This window comes from Canis lupus, chromosome X (genome assembly GCF_048164855.1).
Source record: "Canis lupus baileyi chromosome X, mCanLup2.hap1, whole genome shotgun sequence".
NCBI lineage: Eukaryota > Metazoa > Chordata > Mammalia > Carnivora > Canidae > Canis > Canis lupus.
In genome coordinates, this window is record NC_132876.1 from 33717591 (window position 1) to 33742315 (window position 24725).

General features: G+C 38.8%; 1 protein-coding gene, 1 non-coding gene and 1 pseudogene across 13 annotated transcripts in view; 2 read left to right on the forward strand and 1 right to left on the reverse strand.

Moving 5' to 3' along the window:
* KLHL13 (kelch like family member 13) overlaps positions 1-24725 on the forward strand; it is a 210756-nt gene that overhangs the window by 20260 nt on the left and 165771 nt on the right. The gene's annotated exons all lie outside the window — the stretch shown is intronic.
* Positions 10205-10341, forward strand: LOC140628966 (U4 spliceosomal RNA). Its single transcript, XR_012026873.1, has one exon. It is a non-coding gene; the product is annotated as a U4 spliceosomal RNA (small nuclear RNA).
* Positions 13158-13563, reverse strand: LOC140627923 (large ribosomal subunit protein eL27-like; annotated as a pseudogene).

Sequence of the window (24725 nt, forward strand, 5' to 3'; positions counted from 1 at the left end):
TTTTTTTTTTTTTTAAGTGTCATATTCTTTTTTTTTTTTTATTGGTGTTCAATTTACTAACATACAGAATAACACCTAGTGCCCGTCACCCATTCACTCCCACCCCCCGCCCTCCTCCCCTTCTACCACCCCTAGTTCGTTTCCCAGAGTTAGCAGTCTTTACGTTCTGTCTCCCTTTCTGATATTTCCCACACATTTCTTCTCCCTTCCCTTATTTTCCCTTTCACTATTATTTATATTCCCCAAATGAATGAGAACATATAATGTTTGTCCTTCTCCGACTGACTTACTTCACTCAGCATAATACCCTCCAGTTCCATCCACGTTGAAGCAAATGGTGGGTATTTGTCATTTCTAATAGCTGAGTAATATTCCAATGCAGGTCCTCAGGGTGGGGTGCCCAGTGTGGGGCCTGGTCCCTCTTTTCCTCAGGCAGGACCTGTAATCCTGTGGCATCCCTTCCACTTCTGGGTCAAAGTGCCAGGTGTTTGTTTACAGAGCACATCTCTGCCCTTCCTGCTCTTTTTTCCACAGCTGTTTACTCTAGCTGTGGAAGAGCTGTTCTTATAGTCCTTAGGTCATTTTCAGAGTATGTTGCATTTTATGTAGTTGAAGCCTCAGTGTGTCTGTGGGAAGAGGTGAGCTCAGGATCCTCCTACTCTTCCCTGAATATATTTTTTATTTCCTTAAATGGATTCTGTGTTCATCATGTGTGGTGATGTTGTCATGATCTTGCAGCTAGTGGGTAGGATAGAATTAGACAAGGTGCACTGCTGTCACCAGAAGAGGAAAACTATACCTTTATGATTAATTAGGTGGAAGTGCATCTTTATCATAGAGATTAATAGTTCACATCACCTAGAGTCACCTAGGATATGAGATACTGTGAAGTTAAAAAAAAAAGGATGCTTGATTTAGGAGTTTCGATGTCTATTTTGATGCTGCCTGTTTTCATTGCTAATTTTGTTTATTAGGCCATTATGATAGTGGGCTATATGGAAAGGGGTCAGAAATCTGCTGATTTAAGACAAGCCAAACTTGTCTGGCTTAAGAGGGCCATTGTGACAATGAGAAAGTATCACTCATTTAGAAGAGAAGATTGAGAGTGATGGAAATAACCAGTTTTCTATGACTTGAGATATCATTCACTGATATTAAAAAATGAACCCATTACATTATTCTCATAAACGTCACAGTAGTTTGATTTTCTGCTTAATTTAGTGCCCAAAATGATGTAGACTCCGTAAGAGTTGAGAATGGCTCTAAGTGACTGTGTGTGGGTTAGATCTGTTTACCTGTGTTAAGGATGAATCTGCTTTCCCTGCATATAAAGGACTTTCGCTGGCTTTAATTAGCCTTACTATACAGGGCAACACTCTCTGATGAGAGGAAATGAGTTATTTCATGTAAATTCATTCAAGAAAAATTAGCGAGCACCTTCTGACCCATGTCCTGAGGCTGTAGAGGTGAACAAGGCAAAAACCTACTCTTACTCCCAGAGACAGTCACAGGATCCCATTCATTTTCTTTGTTCTTCTCAAATTCTGCAGAAAGGCCTTAGAAGGTCTAGCACATCTTCCTTGGCTCTTGGTGTATGGAGTCATAACTATAAGGAGGAAAAGGAAAGCTGGTCTCTAGCTCCATCAAGCTGAAGTGCTGCCCTTAGTTAGAAACCCTTGTTTAATCCTTGTGTGCCCCCAAGTACCTTCTTGATTGTTATCTATATCCCTTTCCAGTAACTTAATGGAGACTGTAAGATCATGGTTGTGACCATCGTCATTTAATTTCCAACTGCAGAAATAGTGGAAATACAAGCTGCCAAAGGATTTGTATAAGAATAGGTAATTTCCATGACATAGTATGACGTGACAGGCACCTAATGGTCCTGCCTGTTTGAAAAATGTTACTTCCGGGATCCCTGGGTGGCGCAGCGGTTTGGCGCCTGCCTTTGGCCCAGGGCGTGATCCTGGAGACCTGGGATCGAATCCCATGTCGGGCTTCCGGTGCATGGAGCCTGCTTCTCCCTCTGCCTGTGTCTCTGCCTCTCTCTCTCTCTCTCTCTCTCTCTGTTACTATCATACGTAAATAAAAATTAAAAAAAAAAAGAAAAATGTTACTTCCATAGGTACTGAAGTCTTAACCATTTGTCTGACATTTCCATGATTTGGTTAGACCTGTGCCTCTGAAGATTTTTGTTGGTTAGTTTGGGTTTTGGGTTTTAGTTAACAGAATCACTTTAAAAAAAATTAGAGAGGGAGGGGGAAGAGGTAGAGGGAGAAGGAAAGAAAGAATCTTGAGCAGACTCTGTGCCCAGCAAGGAGCCTGATGTGGGGGCTCCATCTCACGACCCTGAGCTGAAATCAAGAGTTAGATTCTTAACTGAGGTGCCCCAGCAGAACCACTTTTTATTCCTTTTTACAGATTTTTTTTACTGATTTATTAGAGAGAGATAGAGAGAATGAGAGAGGAAGGGGCAGAGGGAGAAGAAGCACACTCCCCACTGAGCAGGGGGCCTGATGTGGGGCTCGATCCCAGGACCCCTGGCATCATGACCCAAGCCAAAGGCAGACACATAACCAACTGTGCCTCCCCCAACAGAACTACTTTTTTAAAACCATGAATTAACATGAGCCCATTGCTGTACTGTCCTGACCACATTATATAGGTCTGTAATTCATGCTGACAACCCATTTTTTGCCTTCTCTTCATGTTTACTCTACTTAGCATTGTTTTAACATAATGACATTCTGATAACCTGTACATGCTCACTAAAACTTGAAAGATGGGAATTCTAGAACTCCTTATCTGTCTATTCATTTATTTTTAGAACTACTTTTTTATTGTTTGGTGTTATTGGTAAGTATGAGCATTTCTGGAGTCCTTCAGATCCAGTTTTAAATTCCACTGCATAGTCATGTAGATAGAAGTTATCTGCTGTAACAAAGGCCCCCAAATGCAGTGCCTTAAACAAGCTTGTTCTTTCCCACATCAGGGTTGGATGGCAGCTCCTCAGTTATTAGGCTCTTTCTGTCTTGTCCTGCTATCCTCAAAGAGCATCTTCCATGTTGTGATTAGAGCTGGCTGCTTTAACTCAATATCACATTCTTATTCTAACCAAAGGGATGGCAGAAGGGGCAGGAGATAAGACACTCCTTCCACTTAAGGATATAGCTTAACAGTTTGTGTATATCCATTTCTCATATATCCCACTGGCCAGACCTTAGTCCTGTGGTGACACCTAGCTATAAGGGAGTCTGGAAAATGTGGTCCTTAACTATGTGGCCATGTGCCCAGTTAATATTATTTTATTAGAAGGAAAGAAAAGGTATTGGGGGGCAACTCACAGTCTCTGCTGTACACTCTCACATCAAATTTTGTGATTTCTCTGGGAATATTATTTTCATAAATATTGGGTACCCAGTTGCTTTAGAATTAGAATCCAAACTTGTCAGCATGACAGATTTTGGCTCCTGACTCTCCCTCTAGCTCCTCTCTCAGCCCTCCTAATGTTGCATTCTAAATTGCACTTCTGCCAACTATTGCCCTCATACTTTTGTAATTGCAACTTTTCCTGAAATGATGTCTACTTTTTGTTCTTCAGGAGTTTAGTTGTCACCCGTCCTGGGAACATTTCCTTGAGCCTCTTCTATTTCACAGCTGCTGCTCATTGTCTCTTTCATATATTTTTATAGTATCATATGTGTCTTTCTTTTGTGATCTTTATTACAAGGAGTGCTTTTACTTCCCTGTGTCTCCCACTGAGGGACAAGGGCCAGGTCAGTCACCTCTATGTTGTCTGCTATGATACCTGATCCTGATGTTTAACTACTGTTTGTTGAGTGAGAAAATGAGTGAATGGCTATTTAGCTTACTAATTGTGGCTGATTAAGCTGGGAGCTCTTTTGTCATTTGGAAATTGCCGTACTTAGAATATTACTCAGTAGCCAGGACTGGGTCAGTTTATAATAGGCATTGGTAAAATAAAATAGACAGCTTGAAATATTTATCAGATGACTAAAACATATATACATTATAGGAGATGCAAAAAATAGATGTGTAGAATTTCAGAGCAAGAGGGAGCCCTAGGTATCATCTATTCCAACCCTACTGCTTTTAGAAAGGTATATAATATATTGGAGAGGAAAAAGTTAAATCACTTGCTCAAGGGCCTCTGTGTTCAAGGAGCTTGCAGTGTCATTGGGTAGATGATATGTACAGACGTGAAAAATGTGATTGACAAAAAGTGCCCAAAGAGTAGAGAAGGCTGGACTGGTCAAGGTAGGTTCAACCATAGCCTTAGGTTTAGAGGTGAGTATTGATGGCTGGGAAGGATTTTGATATGAGAGGATATTTTAGATGTAGGCAATGTGTGAATAAAAGTACACATATAAGGGATGCCTGGGGTGGCTCAGTCAGTTAAGCCTCTGACTCTTGATTTTGGCTCAGGTTATGATCTCAGGGTCATGAGATCGAGTTCTGTGTAAGACTCCTTGCTGGGCATGGAGCCTGCTTAAGGTTCTCTCCTTCTGGGGCTCCTGGGTGGCTCAGTGTTTGAGCATCTGCCTTTGGCTCAGGTCGTAATCCTGGGGTCATAGGATTGAGTCCCATATCAGGCTCCCCATAGGGAGCCTGCTTCTCCCTTTGCCTATTATCTCTGCCTCTCTCTCTCTCTCTCTCTCTCTCTGTCTCATGAATAAATAAATAAAATCTTTAAAAAAAAAGGTTCTTTCATTCCCTCTCACTTTACCTCTCCCCCCTTAAAAAAGTGCACATATAAGAATTTATAGGTGACTGTTGGGATCTGTTCCATTGAATGGTATTTACTAACAAGAGAGAGGAGAAAAATAGAGTCAGAAAATGGAGGGACTTGAATACCATACTGCAGAAGGAAACCACTGGCACTTTTTGAGTTGGTGACTGATATAATGAAAATGATTTTTGCATGTTTTATTTGACTGGTAGGTGGACTGAGTTGAAGGCTAAATGGGTCGTGAAACTGGCACATTGTCTAACATGCTGACTAAAAAACATTAACTTAGTGGATTCCAAAGTTTTTGCTCGATGGCAAAAATATGAAACAGCAGGAGTTCCTGTGATAATTAACATGTCTGCTTTTTTCTTAATGGAAAAAGTAAGCCCAAGCAGCAAGTTTGTAATATTATAACGTGCATATATTAGTCATGACGTGACATACTGTAGATAATTGCATAAACTCTCACGTCACACTATTAAGCTGTACAAATTCCGGAAGTAACTGAGAATGTGGTAGCAGCTGCAGCACCAGGCCTTGCTCTTTTGCCAGTCCAGCCAATTAACATGAAGTGGCATGAACCTCTCAATGCATTTGGAAACTATTTTTGTTTAAAAATGTTTTCTTAGGAAACTAGAATGGAATATTGTACTTTGGTGCAAAACAGAAGCAAAGAGAGAACAATAGAGATATATACTAACTTTATCTAAAAATGGAAAATATTTATATGGTTAGGGATGAGTGTACTTCTTTAAGGGCAATATATGTGTGTCTGTGAAGGGATCTGTAGATGGGCTTAATGTAGGCTTTCAAAAAAGTCTAAGTTTATAGCTTCAGAAACATATATTGAATACTTAATCATTTTTTAAGGTCCTCTATGAGAAGAGTTTGATATTTATCTTTCTCCTAAGAATTACAGGGAAAAATCCAGTTAAATGAAGGTTCATTTAAGCTGTGTTTATTTGAGCCTAGCATATTTATGAAACATTTTAGGAAGCTTACCCAAAAAATGTTTGTTTCAGATGTTGTACAATTAAAAGTGTCAATACATATTCTATAGTAGTTTTGTACTTCAGCATGATTTAAAGTTAACTGTATGTTGGCTTTCGAAAATTAAAAGCATTTTCACAAATAAAAGAGTATATTTTTCCTCTGACCCCTCACCCCCTACTGTGTTAGAAAATTTGGTAAACTTTAGCCCATTATAAGCTTCTTATGCCTTTATAAAAACATGAAAATCCATTAACAGCTAGTTTCAGCATCATATACTATTATAAGACTTGTTATTGTAGGAAAGTCATGCTATTGAATATGCCTTTAAGACATAAAATCAGTTCTCATGATCTCCTAGCTATAATGTATTTTTAAAAATTCATTTGTTCTAGTTCCCAATGTGATTGAAATACTAATTGGAATACTTAAAATAATTTGCAGTATATTATTTAATAGGAATCTTTCAATAAACATCAGCACACAGGCTGCCTATGTATTACATAAAATCGTACTTAATCATTGTAGTCTTAAGAATTATAGTAGCAGTTAAGTGTATTAGCTCTAAGCCTGACTTAAAATTAGACTTCCACTTGCTACTTGCGTGTTAATAAGCAAGTTACTTAATTTCATTGGGTTATGGTTGCCTTGTCTCAAATGGAAAAAACAAAGAATTTTATAGGAATCAAATAAGGATGCCTGGGTGGCTAAGTGGGTTAGCCATCTGAGTCTTGATTTCGGCTCTGGTCATGTTCTTGGAGTCTTGAGGTAAGCCCTGCATCAGGTTCTCCACTCAGCAGGGTGTCTGCTGAAGATTGTCTCTCTCCCTCTTCTTGTGCCCCTTCCCCTGCCCCCTCTCTCTCAAAAATAAGCAAATAAATCTGTGAAAAGAATAAAATAATGCATGCAAGTGTTTAGCACAGTACCTACAAAATTTTAAGGTCCACTGAATGCTAGCTATTATTATTTTATATAAATAGTATAATTTGATTTTCAAAAGAATCTTGGCTGTTAGTTTAAATTTTTTCCAGCTATTTTATTTAAAGCAAACATCTATAGAAGAAAAAACATCAAAAGAATGAGGTAGGTGACAACATCAGCAACTTAATAGCTATCAAAGAATAGGGGACATTTTTGTCAGGTAAATTACTTGTTATTGTTGTCAAGTACTTGGACAAATAACTAAAGAAAATGACAAAAATTAACCACCAGGCTTTGAATGATTTTGCCTTACCTCTTATTGATAGGATTTGTTTTGAATTGCCTCAGTATTAATTAGGAAATACCTTGATTTTAATTAGACTTTTAAAAAACTTTATTTTGTTTTTTTTTTAAACTTTATTTTGAAATAATTAGTGATTCACAGGCACTTGAAAAGACAGAACAGAAAGAAATCATGTGTCCTTCTCCTTGTTTTCCCCAATGTAACTGTAGTACTTTATCAAAGCCTAAAAAATTGACATTGGTACAAAGTGTTTATAATTCTATACTGTTTTGTCTCATTGTATATGCATGTAACCACCTCCACATCAAGATATAGAACTATCCTATCTTCATAAACACAATTTAGACAACTCAATAAGGAAGGAAAGAAATCTATTGTATTTACCCATATTTTTCTTACCATGTTCTTTCTTTCTTCCTGATATTGCAAGATTTCTTGTTTTATCATTTCCTTTCAGTTTAGACATCCTCCTTTAGCCTTTCTTTTAGAGTTGGTCTGCTGGTAACAAATTCAGAGTTTTCCATATCTGGGAATACATTGATTTCTCCTTCATTTCTGAAGGATATTTTTGCTGGATATCGGATTCTGGGTTGCCAGTTCCTTTCTTTCCATACTCGAAAAATCTTGTGTGCCCCTTCCTTATGGCCTCCATGGCTTACTGATGAAAAATCTGTCATGTGAATTATTCTATCCTGTAGGTCAGGTGGCATTTCTCTGTCTCTGATTTCAAGATATTTTTATTTGTCAAAAGTATGACTGTGGTGTATATTAGATTAGATTTCTTCAGATTTACCCAATTTGGGGTTCACACAGCCTCTTGAATTTGTAGGCTTATTTCTTTTGCCAAATTTGGTAAGTTTCCAACCATTATTCCTTTGAGAACTCTTTCAGCTGAACCCTATTTTTCTCTCCCTCTCGGACTCTGATGGCATGAATGTTAAATCTTGCATTACAGTCCCCCAAATCCTGATGTTCTCTTTGTTTTTTCTCTCCCTTTTGTTTAGGTTGGCTAATTAGTATTATTCTGTCTTTGAGTTCACTGATTATTCTCTTCTCCTTTCATTCTTCTGTTGAATCTATCTGCTGAGTATTTTATTTCAGTTATTGTATTTTCTAGTTTTAAAAGTTCCATTACATGCATCTTTATATTTTCTATTTCTTTACTGTGACTTCTATTTCTGTTCACTGAGATCATTTTTTCGTTTGTTTCGGGCATGTTCATAATTGCTTGTTCAAGGATTTTTATGATGGCTGTTTGAAAATCTTTGTCACATAATGTTAACATCTCTGTCATCTTGATGTTGACATTTATTTATTTTGTCATTCGGCTTGAGATCCTTTTGATTATTGGTATGAGTGATTTTTTTTTGGATATAGACTTGGACATCTTAAGCATGTCACAAGATTTGGAATTGCATTTAAGCCTTCTGCTTTACCCAGCTTCTCCTGGCACCACTCTGTCAGGGTTGAGGACAATGGTGCCTCATTATTGCCAGGTGGGTCTAGACATTCACATTCCCCAGTTGACCTCTGTTGATGCTTGAGGGGTCAGTTCTTCATTACTGATGGGTGAAGGTGGGAGTACTGGTTCCTTATAAGGCCTCCAGTGATACATCCCTGACTGAAAAGGGTAGGAGTGCATTGTTACTGCTCTGTGCATGGTCTCCACTGGTGCAATGGCAGGAGATAGCCACATTACCACTGGACGATGTGCAAATTCTGACTCTCCAGCCGGCCTCCTCTCACACCACCCCATCAGGGGCTAATGTGCCTCATTACAGCCTTGTGAGGGTGGAAGTTTAGGCTCCCTGCCAAGCCTTTAGTGATGTGGGGATAGTTAGATTTTTTCTGTGGTGTTTGGCTGGAGTAGAACAGTTCTTGTCTAAAAGTGTTCTGTCCTGCTAAGCTGCCCCTTTCCTGATGATTTGGTTAGGTGAACATACCTTTCTTAGGGTTTTTCCCCCCCTTCATGCTCATTGTCATTTCTGGGTTTTCAGCTTCAGCTTCACACCGGGAATATATGAGGTTAGTAGAAAACTCACCACTATGTTGTTCCTTGCTCCTGAGTTCCCTAGCCAGTCTGCCTCTCCTCTCCACCTTTCAGAGCATTCTTGTATTTGTTTTGTATATAACACCCATGGCTTTTGGCTGGACTTTGTAGGAGGAATAGGAAGAAAGACATCTACTTCATCTTTTCAAAAGGAGAAGTTTGACTGACTTATTTTCGGTGTTTCTGAAATCTTACTAATTATTAAGGTTTAATTACATCTCAGAATTTGAACCTGGAGACTTATCCTGACTGAGACATTTTGGAGTAGCTTTGTATGCCATCATTTTACTTTAGTAGTAATCTTGTTTAAAGGTATCTTTATATAGGCAACATTTCTTTAGAAGGCAAAGTGCTAATTCAAGAGGCATCACACACACCCCCATTCAAGAGTCTGTTACACCTTTAAAATTTTGCATATATTAAACAGATACGCCTTGAGATAAGGGCAATAAAAGAGGACGGATGTATAGATGACAGATTTCACAGAGAATAAAATCTTAGAGTAAGAGTGCAAGACTAGTGTCATACTGAATTTAGTAATGTAATTATAATGCTTAAGTAATGATTAAACTTGCATGTTATTGCAGCATTAGTTAACTAGCAAACACATAATTCTTCTTAAAATCCTTTAGAGACATATTGTATTGGCACACATTATTGTTTTACATGTCCTGAAACAGTAAATATAGATTGGACTGATTGAAAGACTTGCTGCTTTAGCAATGAATTTCCTTGGTACCTTAGTATCTCACTGTGATTTTACTTTGTCTTTTCTGTTGTTTTCCTCTTAAAGGAGTTAGAGAACATGGCTTCAAAATAATTGCAGTGGCAAAGCCTTTCTTTTGCTCCTAGAGTTGAGGTATACTGCTAGAAGGGGCCATTGATGGCCCCAGAGATAAAATTTATCTTAGGATAATGAAATATTCAGAGCCGAATGTGAACATACATATCACTCCACTCAGTTGAGAGGTGAAGAATCTGAAGCCCAGAGATTGTTGTCAGACTTGGGTGAGTTAACTACTTAGAAAGAAGTGGCACTTGAATTCAGATTCCCTGATCTTGAGGCCATTGTGTTTTCCATTAGCTGGTACAGTGAGGGGAGACTGTGTCCTAGAGCCTGCTCCAAAATTATGGTGGGGGGATGGCAAGGACAAAAGTAACTATAGAATGTGGTAGAAAGTTACTGCTCAACTTTGCGCAGTGGCAGTATCGTAGCCAATGAGGTTTATCCGAGGCGCGATTATTGCTAATAGAAAGTTACTGCTCTAATAAAAGAGGGTCAGATAAAGTTCTGTGAAATGTAATTATTTAGTCATTTAAAAATATACTTCCATTCAAAAATGTACTTCAGTTCTGTCCTATGAATACATAGGGAAAAGGAAAGAAGTCAGAAAACTAACTTCCAAACCCTTTAAGTGAGTAAGATCCTTGAGTTTGTGGATTTTTAGTTTGAAAAGTCATGCTCCTAGTGTAAAAATGTAGACAGTAGTGCTTGGTTTAGACTTTTTCATAATTTATTTAACCCAAGGTAAATTTTTATATATAGGCACACCTCATTTTATTGTACTTTGCTTTTATTGCACTTCACAGATATTGTGTTTTTATAAATTGAAGGTTTGTGACAGCCCTGCATTGAGTCTGTCAGTGCCATTTTTACAAAGCATTTGTATGTCTCTGTTTCACATTTTGACAATTCTTGAACTATTTCAAACTTTTTCATGATTATTATATTTGTTATGGTGATCTGTGATCTTTGATGTTCCTATTCTGACTGTTTTAGAGCATCATGAAATGCATGCATATAAGATGGTGAACTTAATTTATAAATTTTGTGTGTGTTCTGACTGCTCCATTGACCACACGTTCTCCAGTCTCCTTCTTCTGGGGCCTCCCTATTTCCTAAGACACAACAATATTGAAATTATTTAAATTAACAACCCTACAATGGCCTGTAAGTGTTCAAATGAAAGGGGCCATGTGTCTCTCATTTGAAATCACTAGATAGAAATGGTGAAGCTTAGTGAAGAAGGCTTGTCATAAGCTGAGACAGGCTGAAAGCCAGGCATCTTGCACCAAACAGTTAGCCTCCTTGTGAATGCAAAGAGAAAGTTCTCGAAGGAAATTAAAAGTGCTACTCCAGTGACTACATGAATGATACATAAGCAAAACAGCCTACTGCTGATACAGAGAAAGTTTGAGTGGTCTGGACAGAAGATCAAACCAGCCGCAGCATTCCCTTAAGCCAAAACCTAATCCGGAGCAAGACCTTAACACTCTTCTATTCTATGAAGGCTGCAAGAGAGGAAGAAGCTGCAGGAGAAAAGTTCGAAGCCAGGAGAGGTTGGTTCATGAGGTTTAAGGGAAAAGCCATCTGTATAATGTGACAGTGCAAGGGGAAGCAGCAAGTGCTGATGTGGAAGTTGCAGCAAGCCATCCAGAAGGTCTAGCTAGGATGGGTAATGAAGAGGCTGCTACGACACACCAGGTTTTGATGTGTAGATGAGACAGCCTTCTATTAGAAGAAGATGCTATCCAGGACTTTTGTAGCAAGAGAGGAAGAGTCCACGCCTGGCTTCAAAGCTGCAAAGGACAGGCCGATGCATTAAGTTTTCAAGGCAACTATAGCCCGTGACTTTAAGTTGAAGCCAACATCATGGATGGTTCCGGAAATCCCAGGGCCTTAAGAATTGTGCTAAGTCTACTCTGCCTGTGCTAACAGGAATGACAAAGGCTGGATGACAGCACCTCTGTTTATAGCATGGTTTGCTGAATGTTTTATGCCCACTGTTGAGACCTAGTGCTCAGAAAAAAAAAGATTCCTTTCAAAATGTTACTGCTAGCTGACAACTCACCTGGTCACCCAAAAGCTCTGGTGGAGACGAGGGTACTACAAGATTCATGTTTTTGCTCCGGCTAGCACAACGTCCATTCTGTAGCCGTGGATCAGGGAGTCATTTTGAGTTTAAAGTCTTATTATGTAAGCAACACATTTCGTAAGGTTCTATCTGCCATGGATCGTGAGTCCTCTGATGGATCTGGGCAAAGTCAGTTGAAAACCTTCTGGAAAGGATCCCCCATTCTAGATGACATTAAGAACATTTGTGATTCGTGAGAAGAAGTCAAAATGTCAATGTAAAAGGAGTTTGGAAGAAGTTGATTCCAACTGTCATGGATGACTTTGAGGGAGGCAGTAAGTGCAGATGGGGATGGGGTAGAAATAGGCAGAGAACTAGAAGCAGAAGTAGAGCCTGAAGATGGGACTGAATTTCTGCACACTGAGGATCCAACTTGAACAGACGAGGAGTTGCTTCCTATGGATGAGCAAAGAAAGCAAAGAGAGTGGTTTCTTGAGATGAAATCTACTCCTGGCAAAGATGCTGCAGAGATGGTTGAAATGACAACAAAGGATTTAGAATATTCCCATATATTTAATTGGTAAAGTGAGTGCAGAGTTTGAGAGAATGGACTCCAATTTTGAAGGAAGTTCTAGTGTAGGTAAAATGCTATCAAACAGGATCTCTTGCGATGGAGAAATTGTGAAAGGAAGATTGTATCGATGTGGCAGACTTCATTGTTATCTTATTTTAAGAAATCGCAATGGCCACTGACCCTTCAGCAACCACCATCCTGATCAGTCAGCAGCCATGCAACTTTGAGGTGAGAGTCTCCACCAGCAAAAAGATTACAACTTGTTGAAAGTTTAGATACTGGTTAACATTTTTTTTAGCAATGAAACATTTAAAAATCAAGATGTGTAAATTTTTTAGACATAATGCTGTTGCACACTTACTAGACTCCAGTATAGTATAAGCAACTTTTTTTAAACAAAAATTTTATGTGCACTGGGAAATAAAAAAAATCATTTAGGTCACTTTATTGTGATACTCTATTGCAGTGGTCTGGAACTGCACCTGCTATATCTCTGAAATACGCCTCTAAATAGATGACAAATAAGTAAATGTACATATATATAAGATATATATATATATATATATAGGTATGTGTATATTTATATAAACATGATTAGATTCAATAAGAGGTTCAAAGAGCTGGACATCTCACTATAAGGGCAATTTTCTTTTAGTATCTTTGTTTTGTTTTTGTTTGTTTTGCTATTTTTTGATAACTGCAACAAAACTGATCTAAAATTGCAGCTTCTGGAAGGACCATTTGTTCTAGCTCATTTTGTACCTCCCCTTGAACTTGACCCTGGTGTCTCATGGGGCCTTGTGTTGAAGAGCAGGGTCTCTGAAGACATCCTTGTTGACCATAGTTTTTTGTCCTAGAGGATATCCACACAATACCTTGTGGATATGAGGTGATTGTAGTTATAAACCTTCACAAAATACTTGATCTTTGACAATTTGGCAATTTCTTCTTGCCCATGGGAGCTGTAACTTTGCAGGGAGAGCAGTCCATTCCAGCCACCAGAGCATGACTGTAGGGACAGTCTGATGTGCCATCATCAATGTTCTTCACGATGACCACTTTGTGTCCAGAATAGCATCCAGCCAGGACCAGCATCACCCTCCCAAGTTTCATGAACTTGCCTATCTCAACACCAGCCACTCAGGCTTCCAACAGAAAGAAGGGAGATTTTTTTCTCTCTTTTACAGATTTTATTTATTTATTCATGAGAGACACACAGAGAGAGGCAGATACATAGGCAGAGGGAGAAGCAGGCTCTATGCAGGGAGCTTGATGTGGGACTTGATCCTGGGACTCTGGGAATACGCCCTGAGCTGAAGGCAGGCGCTCAACCACTGAGCCACCCAGTTGTCCCAAGAAGGGAGATTTTTCTAATAAAGCTTTGAACAGTGGAATGAGTCATCTCAGGATACAGGGACTTCTGTCCCTGGAAGTGATGAAGGAAAGGCTCATTGACCTTTGACAGGAACAATAGTTTAGATGAGAATTAAGCATTGTATCGGTGGTGGGATCTAAATGATCTATGAAGCTCCCTTTGGACTCAAGATTTTTTTTGTTTTTGGACTCTTAAGATTTTATTATTTAAATTGTTTCAATTGCTGCCTAAACTTTGGGGACACAAGCATAATTTAAATATTTTAATTTCCTCACTTGACACAGGAGAAATCCTTTATTTCTTGATTTTTAGAGATTGAAAGTGTCATATCTAACATTTAAAAAATCTGTCATTGAGTAGCATTCTCATTATTGGAATTATATTTTATATTAGGCATCACCAAAACTGTGTTTCGTTAGAAGTGTATGTAGGACCAACATTTTAGTGCATCCCTCATGGGTGGAGGAATTGAAGCAAGATACCAGATTTAGCTTATGTGCTGGAGATTTCCCACTATAACAAAATATGAATGTGTTTTAATTTCTAGTAGTGGTCAGTACAATATTGTGCAATGTTTCTTTTTTAAAATTTTTTTTAAAATTTTTATTTATTTATGATAGTCACAGAGACAGAGAGAGAGAGGCAGAGACACAGGCAGAGGGAGAAGCAAGCTCCATGCACCGGGAGCCCAACGTGGGATTCGATCCCGGGTCTCCAGGATCGCGCCCTGGGCCAAAGGCAGGCGCCAAACCGCTGCGCCACCCAGGGAACCCTGTTTCTTATCAATATAGATATTTCAGGTCCTTTCTAGTCTTTATTATAGCATAATTCATATACGTAGCAAAACACTTAAAACACTCAAAAACTATCCATGAAAAATAAGTCTTCTCTCTCTAGGGGCAGACATTGTTAGTTTTTATTTTTGTCTTTATGTGTACAGATGTTTTCTCTGCAAATAAAAGTAGGTGCATATATCCTCTTTTAAATACAAATGAGAGGGCAGCCCTGGTGGCTCAGCGGTTTAGTGCCACCTTTGGTCCGGGGTGTGATCCTGGAGACCTGGGATCGAGTCCCATGTCAGGCTCCCTGCATGGAGCCTGCTTCTCCCTCTGCCTGTGTCTCTGTCTCTGTCTCTCTGTCTCTCTCTCTGTCTGTCATGAATAAATAAATAAAATATTAAAAAAATAAATAAATACAAATGAGAATGAATAATAGAAACTGCTCTTTGCGTGCTTAAAAAAAGATTTAATATATGTTATAGATCTTTCCATGTCAGGACAAAAATACCTACTTTATATAATTTTTAACAACTGATATATAATTCATATACAATAAAATTCACCCTTTTGAAGGGTAGAGTTCAGTCGGGCTTTTTTTTTTTTTTCAGTTCACAAAATTGTGCAACTGTTACCAGTAATTACAGAACATTTTCATCAAAAGAAACCCTGTATCCATTAGCAGACACTTCACATCTCCCCTCTTCCCCCTATTCTTGGCAATCACTAATTTGTTGCTCTGTGGATTTGCTTATTCTTAACATTTCATATAAGTAGAATCATACAACATATGGCATATTTTATCTAGCTTCTTTCACTTAGGACAATGATTTCAAGGTTCCTTTATGTTCTCTAACATGTATCAGTAGTTAATAAAATGTTATTCAGTCATAGAAGTTATTGTATAGCTATTCCAAAATTTTTTGTATATGCGTCCACTGATGGATATTTGGCTTGTTTCCACTTTTTGGCTATTATGAAGAATGCTGCTATGAACATGCATGTACACTTTTTTATGTGGCATGTTACCTTACTATTTTTAATAACTTCATAGTAACCCATTATGTGGATGTTCTATAGTTTATCTAAATCATCTCCTACTTAGGGCATTTGGATTAGGTGTAGACTCTGTAATTCAACTTATTTCAAGACTGTCTTGTCTTACACATCCATTTCTGTGTGGCTTTGTGAGACAATATTCTAAGCAGTGGAATTACTACATCAAATGATATGTGTAATTTTTTATTTTGATTAATATATTGTCTCATTGCCTCCCAGAGAAGTTTCATTGATTTATGCTTCTACATATCTGTTTCCCCACAATTTTTTCTGTTATCTTTTTAATCTCTCCAGCATTTGTAATGTTCACCCTTTTTCCTAATATTTCATGCTAACTCTCTTTTTGCCAGAAGTTTGTCACTGTTATTTGGCTAACTGCCCCGTCCCCTAACACCCCAACTCTTGGTTTTCTTGATTTATATTTTTGTTTTCTATTTCATTCATTTGTGCTCTTTATTATTAATATACTTGTACTTTTTGAAATTTTGTTACATTTTTTTTCTAGCTTATTACATTGGATGCCTAATCTATTTTTTTGGTCTTTCTTTTTTAATGTAAGCACTTTAGGTTTTAAGCTTTCCTCTAAGCTTTGCTTTAATTGCACCTCACAAGTTTTGCTGTGTTGTGTGTGTTATTTTTCTGTTTTAAGCATTTTCTGATTTCTTTTGTGGTTTCTTCTTTGATCCTATGTGTAATTTAGGAGGGTTTCTTGATATTCAAACTTGAATGATTTTAGTTATCACTTACTGATTTTTAGCATAATTTCATAGTGAGTATAGAATATATCTTTTAAAAAAAGGTTTACTTATTTGAGAGAGAGAGTGCACCAGTGGGAGGGGCAGAGGGAGAGAGAGAGTCTCAAGCAGACTCCACACTGAGTGCAGATTCTGTTGTGGGGCTCAAACCCATGACTCTGAGATCAGGGCGACGGAGATCAGGACATGAGCTGAAACCAAGAGCTGGACACTTAACCAGCTGCACCACCCAGGAGCCCCTAGACTATACTTTCATTTTCCATCATTTTGATATTTGTTGAGACTTTATAGCCTAGTATATGGTCCATTTAAAAAAAATCTGTGCTTGTGAAAACAAGATAATTTTTCCACTTGATGAAAGAATGTTGTATGTATACTCAATAGATGAAACTGGATAATTGAGTTCAAAGTATATGTAACATTACTTTTGTCTGCTTGTTCTATCAGTTACTGAGAAAACGTGGTTTAAAATATTCTATTACCCAGGGCAATTTACACGTTTAATGCAATCCCTATCAAAATCCCATGGACTTTCTTCAGAGAGTTAGAACAAATTATTTTAAGATTTGTGTGGAATCAGAAAAGACCCCGAATAGCCAGGGGAATTTTTAAAAAGAAAACCATATCTGGGGGCATCACAATGCCGGATTTCAGGTTGTACTACAAAGCTGTGGTCATCAAGACAGTGTGGTACTGGCACAAAAACAGACACATAGATCAATGGAACAGAATAGAGAACCCAGAAGTGGACCCTGAACTTTATGGCCAACTAATATTCAATAAAGGAGGAAAGACTATCCATTGGAAGAAAGACAGTCTCTTCAATAAATGGTGCTGGGAAAATTGGACATCCACATGCAGAAGAATGAAACTAGACCACTCTCTTTCACCATACACAAAGATAAACTCAAAATGGATGAAAGATCTAAATGTGAGACAAGATTCCATCAAAATCCTAGAGGAGAACACAGGCAACACCCTTTTTGAACTCGGCCACAGTAACTTCTGGCAAGATACATCCACGAAGGCAAAAGAAACAAAAGCAAAAATGAACTATTGGGACTTCATCAAGATAAGAAGCTTTTGCACAGCAAAGGATACAGTCAACAAAACTAAAAGACAACCTACAGAATGGGAGAAGATATTTGCAAATGACATATCAGATAAAGGGCTAGTTTCCAAGATCTATAAAGAACTTCTTAAACTCAACACCAAAGAAGCAAACAATCCAATCATGAAATGGGCAAAAGACATGAACAGAAATCTCACAGAGGAAGACATAGACATGGCCAACATGCACATGAGAAAATGCTCTGCATCACTTGCCATCAGGGAAATACAAATCCAAACCACAATGAGATACCACCTCACACCAGTGAGAATGGGGAAAATTAACAAGGCAGGAAACAACAAATGTTGGAGAGGATGTGGAGAAAAGGGAACCTTCTTACACTGTCGGTGGGAATGTGAACAGGTGCAGCCACTCTGGAAAACTGTGTGGAGGTTCCTCAAAGAGTTAAAAATAGACCTGCCCTACGACCCAGCAATTGCACTGTTGGGGATTTACCCCAAAGATACAGATGCAATGAAACGCCGGGACACCTGCACCCCGATGTTTCTAGCAGCAGTGTCCAAAATAGCCCAACTGTGGAAGGAGCCTCGGTGTCCATCAAAAGATGAATGGATAAAGAAGATGTGGTCTATGTATACAATGGAATATTACTCAGCCATTAGAAACGACAAATACCCACCATCTGCTTCAACGTGGATGGAACTGGAGGGTATTATGCTGAGTGAAGCAAGTCAATCGGAGAAGGACAAACAGTGTATGTCCTCATTCATTTGGGGAATATAAGTAATAGTGAAAGGGAATATAAGGGAAGGGAGAAGAAATGTGTGGGAAATATCAGAAAGGGAAACAGAACATAAGGACTCCTAACTCTGGGAAACGAACTAGGGGTGGTGGAAGGGGAGGAGGGTGGGTGGTGGGGGTGAATGGGTGACGGGCACTGAGGGGGACACTTGACGGGATGAGCACTGGGTGTTATTCTGTATGTTGGTAAATTGAACACCAATAAAAAATTAATTTATTAAAAAATATTCTATTCTAATCTGTGGGTTTTTCAGTTTCTTTTTTTAAAGATTTTTATTTATTGAGAGAGAGAGAGAGAGACAGAGCATGAGCAAGGGCAGAGGGAGAGGGAGAAGCAAGCTCCTCGCTGAGCAAAGAGCCCGATGAGGGGCCTTAGAAAATTTTTTTAGCTGTCTTTTCTCACCTCTAGTACGCTTTATAGATGAGGAAGCTTGGCTCCTTATAGGTGAGTTAACTTTTTCAGAGTTACCTTTTAGCAGAGTGGAGATTAAAAACAAAGTCCCCTTTCTGATTCCCTTATTTTCCTGTTTTTTGTTGTTGTTGTTGTTGTTGTTGTTGTTTTTTCACTTGAAATTCTCCTTATAGTCACAGACCTAGCAACCTGCTGAATTACTAGAGTGTTCTACCTATATAAAGTGCTACAAACTATCTCTTCTTTGGACTCTTTTTGGTGCAGAGGACATCATGACCTTGGCTGACATGTGGATTCTACCTAAGGGTTTGTTTGTTGCAGTAAAACTCTTAAAGGTAAATCTGCCAACTCTTTTGAGTTTAGCCACTCTTGGGGATTGAGAACAAACTGGTTTTCGGAGAGTCCAGAACCTCTTCAAATGCATATTTATGAGTCTGACCTGGCAGCACACATTCATATGTATTTCCCCTAGCACAGTAAGTTTGTTGGCTTCATCCTGCTGCAGCAATTCTACTGTCTTGTTTTTAATAGTCAGCTTTTTCTTCATTTGTGCAACTGCCAGGATGTCTTTTTTTAAGATTTTATTTATTTATTCATGAGACAGAGAGAGAGAGAAAGAGAGAGAGAGGCAGAGACACAGGCAGAGGGAGAAGCAGGCTCCATGCAGGGAGCCCGACGTGGGACTCGATCTAAGGTCTCCAGGATCACGCCCAGGGCTAAAGGTGGCGCTAAACCACTGAGCCACCCGGGCTGCCCCGCCAGGATGTCTTTTATGGATATTCCCACTCCTTTGGATTGTGCTGCTGGTTGGTATATGATCTTGTGGGGGCAGGTGGACTTACCATTATGGTAAAGTTCCATATGTTCTTCAAGCAGGTTACTGAATTTATGACCATGGCAAACAGTTTTCACTAGGGATTTTATAAGAATTCATCAAGTTGTAAACATTATAGGCTCTTTGCCCATAAGCATATATGTTTGAAGACTGGATTCTAGTAAATCCACTTTTTTATTTTACTGGCCCCACTCATAGCATGAAAGTTCAAGAAGGTATCTTTGGGTTTGTGTAGCTGATTCTCTTTCTTTGCTTTTTTTCTCCTGCCCCACCACGTATACTTTTAATTATTTCTGTCTAAGGTTCCCCCTATATTCTAGAAGGTCACTGCATGTGTTAAGAGTAACTGACAGAATGCACTACCCAGATGAACAGTATGACAGAAGATAGTACTTTGAGAACTACCGTCTATCCTCTTTGGATTGGAGCATTGTTTATATGGTCTATGTCAACCTTAGAAATAACACTGTCAGTTATTTTACCAACAAAAATGGGTTTATTCAGGAATAGCAGAGGATTACAATTTGGGACAAGCAAGCTGAAATGAAACCATAGGCAAGTCTGGAGAACAAAGAAGAATGCCCTTTTGCAGAGGAAAGTGTGTGTGGGGGTGCTGTTATAAACAAAAAATCCATTGGAGTAAATAGTGAGTTCAAGGTATAGTGGCTTTGCATTGACTAAGTTGTAACAATCTCTCATTGGCTGGGCTGTCGCTGGGCCGGTGGTGGCAGGGGTGAGATGGGGAGGACTTTTTTTCTTCATTTTGGAGTAGTAAAGTTCTAGCTAAGTAGTATCAACTTTAAGGTAGGTCTCTTCCTTTGGGTCTGCAATTGACCACCAGTGGTAGGGCACAAGAGCTCCCCCTTCTGGCCTCCTGGCTCTATTCTAAATAAGGTTTCCTTTTATTAAGTTTCACATCTATGAGGCCTTTTTTTTCCGTATATCAGATCCTTGCTCCTCTCCCAAGCTCAGTACACTATAGTTAATCTTCTTGTGTCCTTAGAGCTTTTCATTAGTGATGAGGATGGATTTCAGTCTTTATGGACAATGTGTAGGAATGAAGTAGGTATCCTGGGGGAGGGAGGGTCATCCCAAGGTGAGGAAGCCATGTAAGGGAGATAAAACAGGAACTAGAGCTAGGGACTCTGTGTGCTGGTGGTGGAGAGCAATGACAATTAGCAAGTGACCAGATCCTCACTAAAATGTTTTTTTTTTAAAGGTTTATATATAACCCCAAAGAGATGAGTTTTTATACTGATGACACTGTGGAGCCACTGAAATATTTATAAGCAGAAGGATGACTTCAGAGCGGCCTTTTAGCAATATTAGTCAGGCTGTAGCTTGTAGAAAGCATTGAAGGAGGGCAAGTCCCAAGATTAATCACGAGATTAGTTAGAAGGCTGATAGAGTAATTCAAGCTAAAATAACGTGTCTGAACTAAGGTCTAATAGAAAGTAGAGAGAGGAGGAAGGATGGAGTCGAAAGCCAGTTGAAGGCTTCACAGCTTGAATGGATGAAGGATTGAGAATGTGGGAAGGAATAAAGGATGAAGCCCAGGTTTCTGGCTTGTGCTGACTTGGAAGACCTGATATTCCCAGTGCCACAGAATACAACAGGAGTGGGGCAGGGAAAAATCAAATCATGTAGATAGGATGACAAGTTAAATTCAGGACACATTAAAATCAAGGCACTCAAGTGCCATCTCTGTTATCTAGTAGGCTCTGTTGTTCTGGATCTTAGAAGAGGTCTTGCCTTCAAATAATTTTATATTACATGTTTTTGACCACAATGAAAGATAATTTTAAAATAACATTAATGTTTTGAAATCTTTATTTTAGAAATTGTCAGCAAATTAGTAGTAGTTGAAGACAAGGGGATGCATGTGATTGTTTGCTCAAGGGAGGTATATAAAGTGAGAAGGGCAGAAATAAGTGAACCACCACCATTATAGATAGAGCTGTACAGAGAAGGAGAAATCTAAAATTGTGCTGTGAGGAAAACCAGGAGCCCAAGATCGAGTGGATTTAGGAAGTGGTGGAAGAGATGTTTAATCTAGAGAGTAGTCTTCAGTGTCATGCCCCAGCGATGCAGGTCAGGATGGAGTGAACGAACATGCTCAGTGACTTGGATTTAGCTACTAGAGCCTCTTAGTGAGTGAGAGCCTCTTTTATGGGTGAGAGCAATTTCGTGTAATGCATTCTTTTGCAATTATGCTTTTACCCAATCTTCTCCACTGGAGACCTCTTTATATTGTCCACAGTACCTAACACATAGTAAACACTCAATAAATGTTTGTTGAATTAATAAATTTGAATGTGATCATCCTTACCATCAGGAGAAATCCTTATTGAAGTCTGGATCTGCTCTGCTAAAAATTCAGTATTCGGTGGATAGAGTGATAGTCTACTAGATTCTGCTTCTGTGTCACAAGATATTTGTGGATGAAATCTTGAAAACTCTTAGTTAAAATAGTTAAGATAGTTTCTCACTTTGTTTTATTTGAGCTTTGGGGGATTTTAGCATTCAAGATTATTAATACTTTTATTTTGCAACAGTTTTTCTCTTTTCTGTTTCTTCCTTCCTCGGTATGTTGAAACCTTACTTTCTGTTGAGATCACTTGTACCTCATTTAGAAAGAGCAGCATAGGAAGAAAATGTTGGGTTGTGTTCTAGGAATAAGGTTATTTTGAAATGAACTGTCCTGTGACTTTTTAAAATGTACTGCAATGTAATGAAATTAACATCAATTGAAAAAAAGAAATTAACATCAATTGCAATATAAATTATACACAATTTAGGTTTATCTGCAAGTTTAAAAGAGCCTTTGAACATTTTATACGTATAATTGGATAATTTGTTTTACATGGCCTTAGTTATTTGGGCTTCTGGAACATTATCATTTAGTTGGAACCTAGCAGGAGTTTGTATATCTTCCCTTAAATAAAACTGTTTCTTTTTTTTTTTTTAAGTGGCTCCCTCTGTAGTAGTAACACTGGGGAGCAGGACTAGGAGGAGAGAGGTGTGGAGTAGTATATAGAATGAAAGGGGGTGTTAGGATTAATTTTCTATGCCAATTTGGCTCTTTGGCTAAACATTCTAGGTGTTTCTTTGGAGGTATTTTTAGATGAGATTAACATTTAAATTAGTATGTTGGGTAAAGCAGGTTACCCTTCATAGAGTGAGTGGGTCTTATCTAATTATTTGAAGGCCTTAATAGAAAACGACTGATCCCCCATCCCAAAAAATAATTCTGCTAGCCATCTGACTCAAGCTTCACCATCAACTCTTTCCCGAGTCTTCAGCCTGCCAGCCTCCAAAACTGTGTGAGCCAGTTCCCTAAAATCTCTCTCCTTCTCTCTCTCTCTCTTTCTGTGTGTGTATGTGTGTGTTTTTATATTTAAATATATAGGGGCACCTGGCTGGCTCAGTTAGTAGGCCATGCAATTCTTGGTCTTGGGGTCATGAACTCAAGCCCCACATTGGGCATAGAGCTTACTTAAAAAATCATATACATATAAAATATGTTTTTATATCTAATGTTTTATATTTATATGTTTATATGGTTTCTCTCTATATAACATCTCTTATTGCTTCTTTTTCTCTGGAGAACCTTTACTAATGCAGGGGGAAATACAGTTTTGCTTCATTATTTTGAATATTTTTGCTTTCCTTGTCTACCTCTGTTTCCTCTTGGTTTGGTGCATTCTGGAAATGTGCGACACACTTGATTACAGATGCAGGTCAGCAAACATGCTGGGATCTTCCTGTGCATAGATTAAGGTATACTGCTCGCTATTTGGTGGCTCCCAACTGAACAAGGCTAGGTCTCTGCTCTTGAGGAGTTTAAGACTGGAAGTGAGCAAACATCTGTGAGATAAGGCAGTTTTTGATTGGTTCTGTAAGAGAAAGCTAAGCAGCATGCAGTAGAAATCAGAAGGGAGTGATGACTTCTGCTTGGCTAGTTGGGCAAGTTTGGGGCTGATCCTTAAGGATGGCGGGGTTTAAATTACTGCCTTGTAGTGGAGGAAGTAGGGCCATAAAAGCACATCCCAGAAAGAGGTAACATGAGGAACAAAGGCCCAGGACTCAGGAAGTAGGGGGGTGCACTGAGAATAAGAAAAAAATGTGGCTGTTATTTTACAGGAATACTCTCTAGTGAGATATTTTCAGAATCAAATGGACCCTAGAAAAGAGACAGCCTGCTGTTTCCTCTCAGCAGCTGTGGGTAGGAATGAATGCAAATGTGTGCAAATGCTTGTATACACGTGTTCTTTGCTGTCTTCCACCAGGGTTGCTTCTGTTTAGAGACCCCATAGCCTTATCTGCTAAATCTGGTCTATTCTACTATCTGGGACTGACTGAATTTTCCCTCTGGGCTCAGCATCACTCAGAGAATGGAAGGAAAATGGAGCTTGGGGTTTGACAGTCCCTACTTCACAACTGTGCTCTAAGCTTCTCTCACGTTGGCCATTGGGCCTTGCTGCTTCCTGGGAATGTGTCTGGGGGAGTCCTGTGAGGTATTCTTTGCTTTCAGGTATTTTGTAATGACTCAAATGAGGTGGCGTATATAAAAGTGCTTTGTAACCTGCAAAGTACTGAACAGGTGCAGGCATTATTTTTTTTTTTTCTACAGACAGTGGATACTATGTTAGTGTCATATTTAAGTTTTTGAGCAGAGGCCTTACCCTAACCTTCTGTAATCAAGTATTGGTATAACAGCTTTTTTTTTTTTAAAAAAGAATTATTTATTTTAGAGCAAGAAGTGAGAGAGTGCACACCTGAGCAGGAGATGGGGCAGAGGGAGAGGGAGAGAGAGAATCCTCAAGCAGACTCCATGTGGAGCAGAGAGCCTGGTGGGGGGCTCAATCCCTGGACCCTGATATCATGACCAGAGCTGAAATCAAGAGTCCATGCTCAATTGACTGAGCCACCTAGGCACCCCACAGAATTTTTTTAAGTTACTTTTATTTTCCTAAAGGGCCATTTTGGAGCCTCATTCAAAGGATTTAATTAGTAGAGTTGCAAAAAGAACTTTGTTTCACCGTCAGCACATTCTTATTTTGTAATCCCTAAATATGGATCCAATTGGAATCCAAGTCACATGGATTGAACTTTTAAACACTTTTGGTTAGGTTTATTGAGGTGTAATTTACATATAGAAAAATCTCCCCCCTTTTAGTGTACAGTTGTGAATTT